The following is a 10,256-nucleotide window of genomic DNA, read 5'->3' on the forward strand; positions in this document are numbered from 1 at the left end:
TTGAGTAATAGTAGATCATAGGCTGCGGAAGTAAACATGTTCTATCGGTAGTTAAAGAAACATGAAAACTGTTGAAAGTAGTTGGCAAGCATCAAATCATATAGGTGCACATTTCACCGATTTCACCACTGATTGCCTAAAAATATCGAGAATCCATCATCGCACCTTCAAATTGATTTTATATGGTTTAGCGGATCATAACTGATGTTCTAAGGCGTAGAAATTAAGATATTGAGATAGGTCTTAGGTATTTCACACTCAAAAAAATATATCAGACTTGCCACTCCAGCGTTTTGAAGTAGTAGCAAAACTTGTTGCAAAAAATATTTTTCTTTTACAAATTGTGCAACTCTGTCAACTACTTCAGGCTACTTTCGACGTTTCGAAGTTGTTGCAAGAAACAGTTATCCTTTTACCAATTTTGCAACGTCTTTTGCAACTACTTCAGGTGGGTGTTAGTGCTTTCAAATTGTTTAAATAGATCCAAGCTGTAACTATTCCATTACTTACGTACTTAGAAGTGGGTTTTTGCGTTTATTCCCACTAGCACGTAAACTCCAATACATTTGAAATTTCATATTTTGAGTATTGGAAATGTAGCCCCTATCTTCAGCTAAAAAAGTTATGTTCTTAAGAGACATGATTTTGTCTAGTTGTTTCCTTCATTTCCAAAGTCAATGATGCATCAGAATAAAGGATGATTCTTCGGTTCATTCCAGTAGTGAAATTAGGCCATTTCTCTCCAATTCAACAAGCGATGCTATTATTCGCTACTAATATTCAGAACGGTAATTTCAATTCGATTTAAGTGCAGCACTATCCTTTATGGTTAATTCAAATTGTATCAAAATGACACAATATGAAAGTATTGTCGAGAATGTCTACGAAGAACGAAAAGATAGAGTTTGAACAGAAGAGCTCATACGAAAGAAGAAACGTACCGAATACATCGTTCTTAGATCTAATTCAAACATGCCACAATCAGTAATCCTCAGCTTGTTTAATAAAATCCAAGTCGAGAATATGTCGACCTGGAAAAATCACAAATTGAATCTATGGTCAGGGGGATCGGGATATAGTTGAGTGAGTATCCAGTTTTGTTGCGTACATTTTTCAATTTTGAATCATTCCGTTTATGAAAAATTACGGCTGTTAGTTGAGCCTGTAAAAGAAACTCTGTTAACAGAAAAGGGTATTATATTAGCGTTCAGATGTCATACCTCCCTAACCAGTGAATTGCAAGCAAATGCGATTGTCAATAATTCGTACATTGAAAAGACGGTCGATGTAAACATCACAAAATGTTGTTGAGCAACGTAGCTACTATCATTTGCAGCTAACTGCACAATTGCGACATATTGGTAAAACAGTTGAGTGGTCAACATAATTAGCTGTGTGAAGATCCTCATTGTAATTTGAAAATTGAAAACTAAATTAAAAGCTCTCAACGCCTTGGTCAGCTGTACATAAAGGAACGAAGCTTTTTCAAGCTCAATCTCTGCTGTTCCGATTCCTTTTGTCTGTTGACCGAGCAGTATTTTATTGAAGCTCCGGTTTAGTTGTGTATAGAGAACATTGAAGAACAGAATTCCGCCATAAAAGACATTTGTAATCAATCTAACGGTGTAAATTGGAAAATAAACGAAAAACGCCAAGTATGGCTTCGATTTTATAATGTGCGAAGACCAAGTCAAATTGTAGAAAAACATCGAAAAGTTCAATAGGTCGTAGACTGCAGTTCTGAACATAAATTTATTAACAAATGGTTGAATGTCCAAATATTCTGTACTGTATCGTCTAATGAAACTAGCTATCCGGTTACACATATGGTAGGCAATTTTTATTCTTTTATATTGCAAGTGCTGCCCAATATATGAAATTAGGTAACAAACAATCACCATGTACGAATAAAATATTACAATTAGTTGTAGAGGCAAACTATTGAACACTTCTTTCACTTTCCAAGTTACATCAAACAGTTCCGAACCAGTAAACATGTAAGCGATGAGCAGAACGATTGGTAAGAAAATTGAGTAAATAATTGGAAAAATACTGTGTTCGATCTGATGCCCAGATACCTTCAACTTATAGGGCCACAATCCAAAAATTGTTACTATGAAAAAGGTCGTGGCGATTATTCGGTTAACATGGAAATATTGTCGGATGTATGACATTTTCGATGTTTATTTGATAATAATCGCAGTACGAATGATATCGTTGCTTTTATCTAATTAAGAAATACTTGGATTCAAAATTCATTATTCATTCCTATTAATTAAGGTGAACACGGCTGATAATGAAGTGACGCAAGTTCTGTCATACAAAATTTTCATAGAAACGAGTAACTTACGCTTAAATTATAAAACGCAGTGTTCTGGTGACGGATTCGAACGCAATTGACACAGAGGGACAATCCCGCTGTTGAAGACGACATAATGTCATTTTCGCTTATTTCACAATGGTACACGAATCGTGTAACACTCTAAAAAGTACTTTGTATCGAATGAACTTCAGGTGGTAAAAACTAGAAAAGGATTGGTGGATAGTGACAAAACGAAGAAGGAGAATAGAGATAGAGAAGTCTTCAGCAACAAGTTCCTACCCGTTCATTTAGTGAATGATTAAATTAGATTCATTCGCAAATGTAATCTCAATTTGATTTATTTTCTGCACTATCTCGCATGTTTAATTCAAATTGTAGTAATATGACAAAATATGAAAATACTGTCGACAAAGCCTGCAAAAAAGAATTTAAAAAATTGATTTTGGAGAGAAGAGCTCCTACGAAGAGAGAAACGTACCGAATTCATCGTTCTTAGATCTATTTCAAACATGCCACAATCAGTAATCCTCAGCTTGTTTAATAAAATCCGAATCGAGAGTATGTCGACCTGGAAAAATCTCAAATTGAATCTGTGGAAAATGTAGGGTTGGTCAATTGTACGGAGCACGAAAGCAATCGACCGACAAATAATTCTAGCAGCACATAGACTCCGAAAAACTACTTTTCAAACGAAAAATCGAAAACTCAAATTTTTGTGGGCAGGTTTCTGTCGCGCACTGTAGAATCGATTTCCCTTAACGAAACAAAAAATTGTTAAGCAATGCTCAATGAGTATCCAGTTTAGTTGCGTACATTTTTTAATTTTGTGTCGTTCCATTTATGAAAAATTACGGTTGTTAGTTGAGCCTGCAAGAGAAACACTTTAAGCGGGAGAAGATATTAAATTGGCGTCCAGATGTCATACCTCCCTAACCAGTGAATTGCAAGCGAATGCGATTGTCAATAATTCGTAAATTGAAAAAATTGTCGATATAAAAATCACAAAATGTCGTTCAGCAACGTAGCTACTATCGTTTGCAGCTAACTGTACAATTGCGACATATTGGTAAAAAAGGTCGATTGTCACCATAATTAGTTGAGAGAAGATCCATAATGATATTTGAAAATTAAAAACTAAATTAAAAGCTCTCAATGCCTTGGTCAGCTGTACATAAAGCAAAGAAGCTTTTTCAAGCTCCAATTCAACTGTCACGAATTCTTTTGTCTGTTCATTGAGCAGTATTTTCTTGAAGCTCCGGTTTAGTTGTTTATGCAGAACATTGAAGAACAGAATTCCGCCATAAAAGACATTTGTAATCAATCTAACAGTATAAATTGGAAAATAAACGAATAGCGTCAAGTATGGTCTGGATTTTATGACATCCGAATACCAGGTCATATTGTAGACAAATACCGAAAAGTTCAACAGATCATAGACTACAGTTCTGAGTATAAATTTATTAACGAATGGTTGAATGTCCACATATTCTGTAGTGTATTGTCGCATGCATTTAGCAACCATTTCAAATTGACGGGATGCAAGTTTAACTCTTTTGGAGTGGGAATGTTGAACAATATACAGAAGTAGGTACGAAAAAATCGACATGTATGCATAAAATATCACAATTAACTGTAGGGGTACACTTTTGAACACGTCACTCACTTTCCATGTTACATCAAACAGATCCGAACCGGCATACATAAAGGTGATTAGCATTACGATTGGTAAGAAAATTGAGTAAATAATTGCAACAATACTGTGTTCGATCTGATGCCCAGATTCCTTCAACTTATAGGGCCATAATCCGAACATTTTTATTACGAAAAAGGTCGCGGCGATTATTCGGTTAACATGGAAATATTGTCTGATGTATGACATTCTCGATGTTTATTCGACAATAATCGATGTGGTAATGGTAATATCGTCACTTCTATTTGGTTTTCACATACTTTACCTCAACTTTTATTACTCATTACCTCTAGCTACGGCTGAAAATGCTGTGACGCAAGTTCAAACACCGTACATAATTTGATATCTTACATTCATTTTTACCCCTCGGATGATCTAATAGTTCTCTTTGGCTTTACTTTCTCTAAGAATTCCTTTTTCAGTGTGATAGTAGTCTAGATATTGTTATGATGTTATACACAAAACCCTTATTTAAAATACTCGATTTGTCGATATTCGGATATTTTTTCATCTCCAATTCCAAATTTAAATAAACTAATGGATCAGGAGATTAAAAGAAGACTTACGACATACCTTGTGCGTATGCATGTGCATATTATCATCACTTCCATTAATTAAAGAATCAATTACAATAAAGTGTTGTAGTAGTATTCAATGGTTGACCTAATATCCAGAAAGCATATTTTAATTAGGTAATTGATAGGTTAATTAAAAGGGTGCCGGTTGAATGACCAACCTAACGGTTACTTACAACTCGCATTCCATTGGTGGATTTGCGTATTAGGACAATATTATTTCAGAGAGTGTGACATGACACAAGGAACTTTTCGACATTTTTTGCATTTTCCAATGATCAAAACACATCATCACTGTTATCACTGCAGGATCGAGGTACCAAAGTACCGAAAAATTGGCAGAGACAAACACGTCTTACCGAATGAATAATTAATTTAGAATGCGTGTTTTACAAACGTTTTCAACTAGATTATAGAATTTAATGTTGAAAATCGGAATATAGATTATAGAACTATGGGTTGGTTTGGTGAAAATTCAGTGTAGACTATTAGAGTACCCACAAAGACCTTGCACACCTACGGAACCACATTACGACAGAATCCGCTGATTTGAAAATTTTGGAAAGCCACTTTCGTCGAAAGATATTCAATTCATGGAGACCGCACCTTGAGGCTTCAAGTTAACTTCGGTAACCGACTATAGGTTGCACCAGAAATCAAAAGTTTCACACCTGAAAAGCTTTACTTTTCACTAGAGTGCATTATAAACACGACAGCAACACAATCACAATCATACGTTCGCTGGGGGAATCTCACAGACAGAGAATACAACATAATACAGTGGAAACTCCCACACTACACATATTGAGTACCGATCACCGAACAATTTGAATAAATTTGTGTTCCTTTATTTTTACTTTCTACAGATTGAGAATTACAAGAACAAACAATTTCAATCCAATTCTATGTTATTCACTCCATATGCTACGGTATAAACAATGTGGATATCTCACATGTAGGATAAGTTGGATGTTAGTAACGTTGTTAAATGTTTATTTTATATTTTCTCTTACTGTACCGTCACATTCTCTTACTGTTTTCTATTAACGTACAATATCGTCACGTGTTTCCTAGATCTACCTTTTATTTTCATTTTTTTCTTTTTAACCAAATATTTTTTTTTATAATTTTTGCATTTTCGATTTGGGAGAACGTGAGTAATGATGACGCATGCCAATCACGTGGAAGTAATGAGCGACTAATTTTGGAAGAGCCTAAACGTCTGTAAATTTGGATAGTCTGAGAACAAAAGTGTTTTTATATGTCTATGTGTGGTAAGACTAACATTATCCATCAACTTGGAGAGGGAGTTTGTGTTTATCTTTGCATCGCCTTCGGCTAAGGATCACAATTACCAACTCGTCAAAATAAACGTTTGGACACAGGTGCATAATATTTATTATATAGACTGAGTGTCGAAGATCCAATGATATGATAAGAATGGTAAAATGGTGAAAGCTAACTTCAATGTTTATTATAGAGTGGTAGCATAATCTACGGTTGAATACCATTAAAAAAAATCGTCGTCATTACTTTATCAAACATTAGAAAGGTATTGCCCTTAATCCCGATATAAAATGTTGTATGAAATACAGTAATGCCTATTTGCAACGCACTTCAAGCAAAAGTGATCATAGTCAACGGCCAAATAGAGTACTCTTTTTTATGATGTGATTTTTACAGTGTTTTGTGCGCACTCATGCTTGAAGTACATTGCTATCTGTCGTTAGTTGGCAGATAATAAGCGTCCAAACGAAAAGAATCATGCAAATTTTGTAAATCTTTGTAAATTTTACAACTTTTGGTCAATTTCTGCGAATCTTTAATGTATTTTGTGGTCAAACTTACATTTTTGTGTGTGTGGCTAATGAATAGTGGGTGGTCACAGGGAGGCAAGTGAATGTGTAACGTGTATAGCTCACTAGGGAAGGGATTTCGATTTCTGTAAAAACGGTTTCGGTAAAACCGATAATACCGGGATCCCGAATACCGCTTTTACTAGCTTGAATACCGGTTTTTACAGGAATAGAAAAGGTTGTCGAAAACAACGTAATTTTCTTGAAAAAATATCAATGAACGAATGAAAACGAATAACTTTGCTTTTACAATTTGGTAGAAGTACCTGGATTACAATATTTCGGATAATAAGAGCACCCTTTGCTAAATTCAAATGAAGTCACCCAACCCAAAATCTTAGGATGTCTAAAAATTTGCGTTGTGATATTGTTTATTTAAACTTCCTTCCTAGAAATTCAACCCTAAAAAGATGTGATCTCTAATCTCTAATTATCATGACGAATAGTTCTTCTGAAGAGACATACTTCTATAGAGCTGTCTTTTACAAAACGTAGATCTATTTCTAGCTATCACTAAAACTTTCGTCAGTTTAGATGACAGAGGCGTTGACATAAAAGTGATCCACTATTTCTAGTGCACAGTTTCTTTTTATCCAAAGACTTCACAAGTATAAAAGCACACTAAAAATTTCGTCGCGAATACATAGCTGCGGAATGTAAGCGATTACGGACTTTTGGTTAAATGGCGAAACCATTGATCTTATTTAAACTAAGCGTCTCTAGAGCAGCGATACAAAATGGAACTGTGTCAGATAAAGCCCTTTTTTATTGAAAATTAATGAGATAAACTCTCTCGTTTAATTTTTGAAATACTTCCATGCAATCCTCGTGTAAAAAAGCATCTGATTTCTAACAGCAAAATTGTATATGTATCAGGTACAGCGAATGTACACATTATGCACATTTTATCGTTAATGCGTACGATCTTGATTTCAACTCTATTTAATAACAAGTGAGTTTGTGTGAGTTTTTCATTGAAAAGATTTTTTTGAGCTCAACATTAAAAATTATCTAAAAATAGTCGTAAAAAGCGACATCATCAGTTGTCTGGATAGGTCTGACGTTAGCGCGTTCTCTTTTTACACGCATGGTCCCAGGTTCAACTCTTAGCCTGATTTTTTTTTTTTAAACCGACATTAGCATATTATCTAAGATAATATCCCGCTTCACATAAGATATTTTAAAGGTGTAACAGGATGATAAGAAATTTTGTAACTCATGTTACGTTGAATGTTTTTTCACATCCCAGTGTAACCAATTCATGGCATATGACCCGTTTGTATAGTTTGTTGAGTGCGTGCTCTGTGTGCATGAGGGCACGGGTTCGATTCACGTCTCGAACAATTTTTTTTTATTTGAAAAGTGAAATGTGAGTCAGATACATTTCTTATCGAATCCTCTATGTGATGATACTTCTGAGAAAATTAACAATTGCAAAATTTTGATAATTATCTCGCTGATAATGAAAACCAGATAATATGATTATCATTTACATAAAATTAATGAAATTGATATTTATGATAAGCTCAAATAGTTCTAGTGAATAACCCCTTGTTCAGGGCCTATTTTACGGAAATTTAATTTCCAAAAATTCTTAAATTTTTCCATCACTTTTCGCCATTTTATCTAAAAACACAACAGATTGCATCGTCAAAAAAGTGATGTTCTTAGAATTTTTGTAAAAAAGAAGAACGAGACGAAAAAGAGGACATGTCCTCTAAAAAGAATGGGAACCCTACTTTAATGCATCTACACGAAAGTCCAAAATATTCTCGATTACATTATTGGCAGATCTTATAAATGCCAGACCTGGAGTTATTCGGTAACTTGTCTTTTAATGTATCCAAGTGTTGTCTGATAATACCATTACTAGTACTAGGGAGACACCGTGCTTCTCACTGGTGGTTCATCGACATTCGATAGGGTTGTTAAATAAAGCAATTCTCGTTTTGACTCAAAGGAAGCTTCAAAGAAAAATCCTGGAAAATTTCATGATAGCGAAAACAAAAAAAAAATCTATGTTGTTCTAGGTTTTAAACTGATCGCATCATAAAAATGTAATTTTGGTGGGTTTCGTTTGTTGTTTTCGTTTTATTTGTTCCATACGTATTCCACCACATAGAAGTAGCGTTTGTCTTTACGTTTCTTCAATTCCACACGAACGTGTGAGTGAAACGACACTCTTTAACTGTAGAATGCTAACCAAGTACAAACTTTAATTGAGTTGAGTTTAAGTTTTTATTTGTCATCCTTTTACTATTCACTCGTTCAGAAAAAATATGTTTTAAAATTAGGGCATGTTAAGGCCATGTTTGGCAGCACATTATGTACGATACGAAATCCAGACCCTCTTTCAAAAATGGTTTCAAAAAACTATCGGGCACTAAGCATGTTAGGAATATATTATGACAAACAGAAGAATGACGCAGGTGCTTTGTATACGGAAAATCCGTGAATTTTGATAAAGGCTGTGTAACTTATAATATAGCTGTAGTTTTTATAATATAGCTGGAAGACTTATAAAAATATAGCTACTGAACGCATATTCTATTAACATTATTTATATTATTTACGTGCAATATGAGTTACACAACTATATTATGGATTACAGAGCTAAATAGCTAGGATCTGCATATTGTAGCTGTGTACTCTATATCATAGCTGTGTAACGCATATTTGACGTATGAAAAATATAGCTGTGTGCTGCATATGAGAAAAAGTATGGGACCATGCATTCAAGTCGGACTCAATGTTAATATACAAACAAAAACTGTTCTAAAATATCTTGGCTGATTGTAATGAAGCATGATGATCAGATTACTGTAATACCTTTTTAATATAGTCAGAATCTGTAGAAACATAGACGAATGAGAATATCAGAAATTTCACTGCATTAGAAACGAATTAGTTAATTAGCCAAATCGTAAAAACCAAACTCGTCATTTCACAGAAAATAATTGAATTCGTGATTCTTCGCGCGGTTTCAATTCACTATTTTTCAGAACCTAGAACAATCCTTGTAGTGACAACTCACAAAAGTAAAATATAAAAACTACACACTTGAATTAGGCTGTGTGCCGCATAATATAGCTGCAGGATTTATATTGCCGTAGCAACGCTTCGAAATAAGAACGTGTTAAAGCATAAGCAAAATTAGCACATCAGCAGCATAGATGACGGTCGGATTCTCAGGTTAAGCATCAATCGGCGCGGTTAGTACTTGGATGGGTGACCGCAAAATTCATGAAAGTTTGGGAATTTTTTTTTATTTCTCGTGATAGATTTGAAATGTGGTTCACAGCTATATATAAATTACACAGCTATTCACGGTGGGGCTGAACGAACTTTAAATAAACATGTCGACTTCCATCTCGGTTCTTTTCATAGCTGAGTTAAGGGAGGCGTGTACTATCCAATGGCACATGTTGCAGGCGCAACCGCTGAGCCGTTTCTGAGAACTAGGAATATCGTCGCCTGGCTCCGCGGAAGTTGCTGGACCAGTGTTTGAAACTGGAATCGGTGGAGGGACAAATTCTAAGAACAACCATGTAAAAATTATTGCTCTCGGTTATTTGGTCGCAGAGCAATAGAAGCTGAAAGTCGAAAATTCCACCTCTATAAGGAGTGATGCCTCCTCGACGAAGTTCCCGATCCAGCACTTTAATAGCGTTTCTAGACTAGAGTAATGTGCTCTTTCGAATAACAATAAAAAAATTTTGAAATTGGTCTCTTTTGGTACATTTTCAGAAAAGTCACTTTTTTGCTACCCTCGGTGAACTTTGGCTACTCCCATACTTTGTCGGTTGGAATAT

At 34.8% G+C, this 10,256-nt stretch overlaps 1 long non-coding RNA gene across 1 annotated transcript; it reads right to left on the minus strand.

The window, feature by feature from the left end:
- Positions 1 to 979: 979 nt before the first annotated feature.
- LOC119070000 lies at positions 980 to 1,506 on the minus strand. The gene is made up of 3 exons (XR_005086444.1): positions 1,221 to 1,506; positions 1,109 to 1,162; positions 980 to 1,031 (listed from the first exon to the last, which is right to left on the minus strand). It is a non-coding gene; the product is annotated as an uncharacterized LOC119070000 (long non-coding RNA).
- Between the last annotated feature and the right edge of the window lie 8,750 nt (positions 1,507 to 10,256).

The sequence above is a fragment of the Bradysia coprophila genome (assembly GCF_014529535.1).
Source record: "Bradysia coprophila strain Holo2 chromosome X unlocalized genomic scaffold, BU_Bcop_v1 contig_44, whole genome shotgun sequence".
Lineage (NCBI taxonomy): Eukaryota > Metazoa > Arthropoda > Insecta > Diptera > Sciaridae > Bradysia > Bradysia coprophila.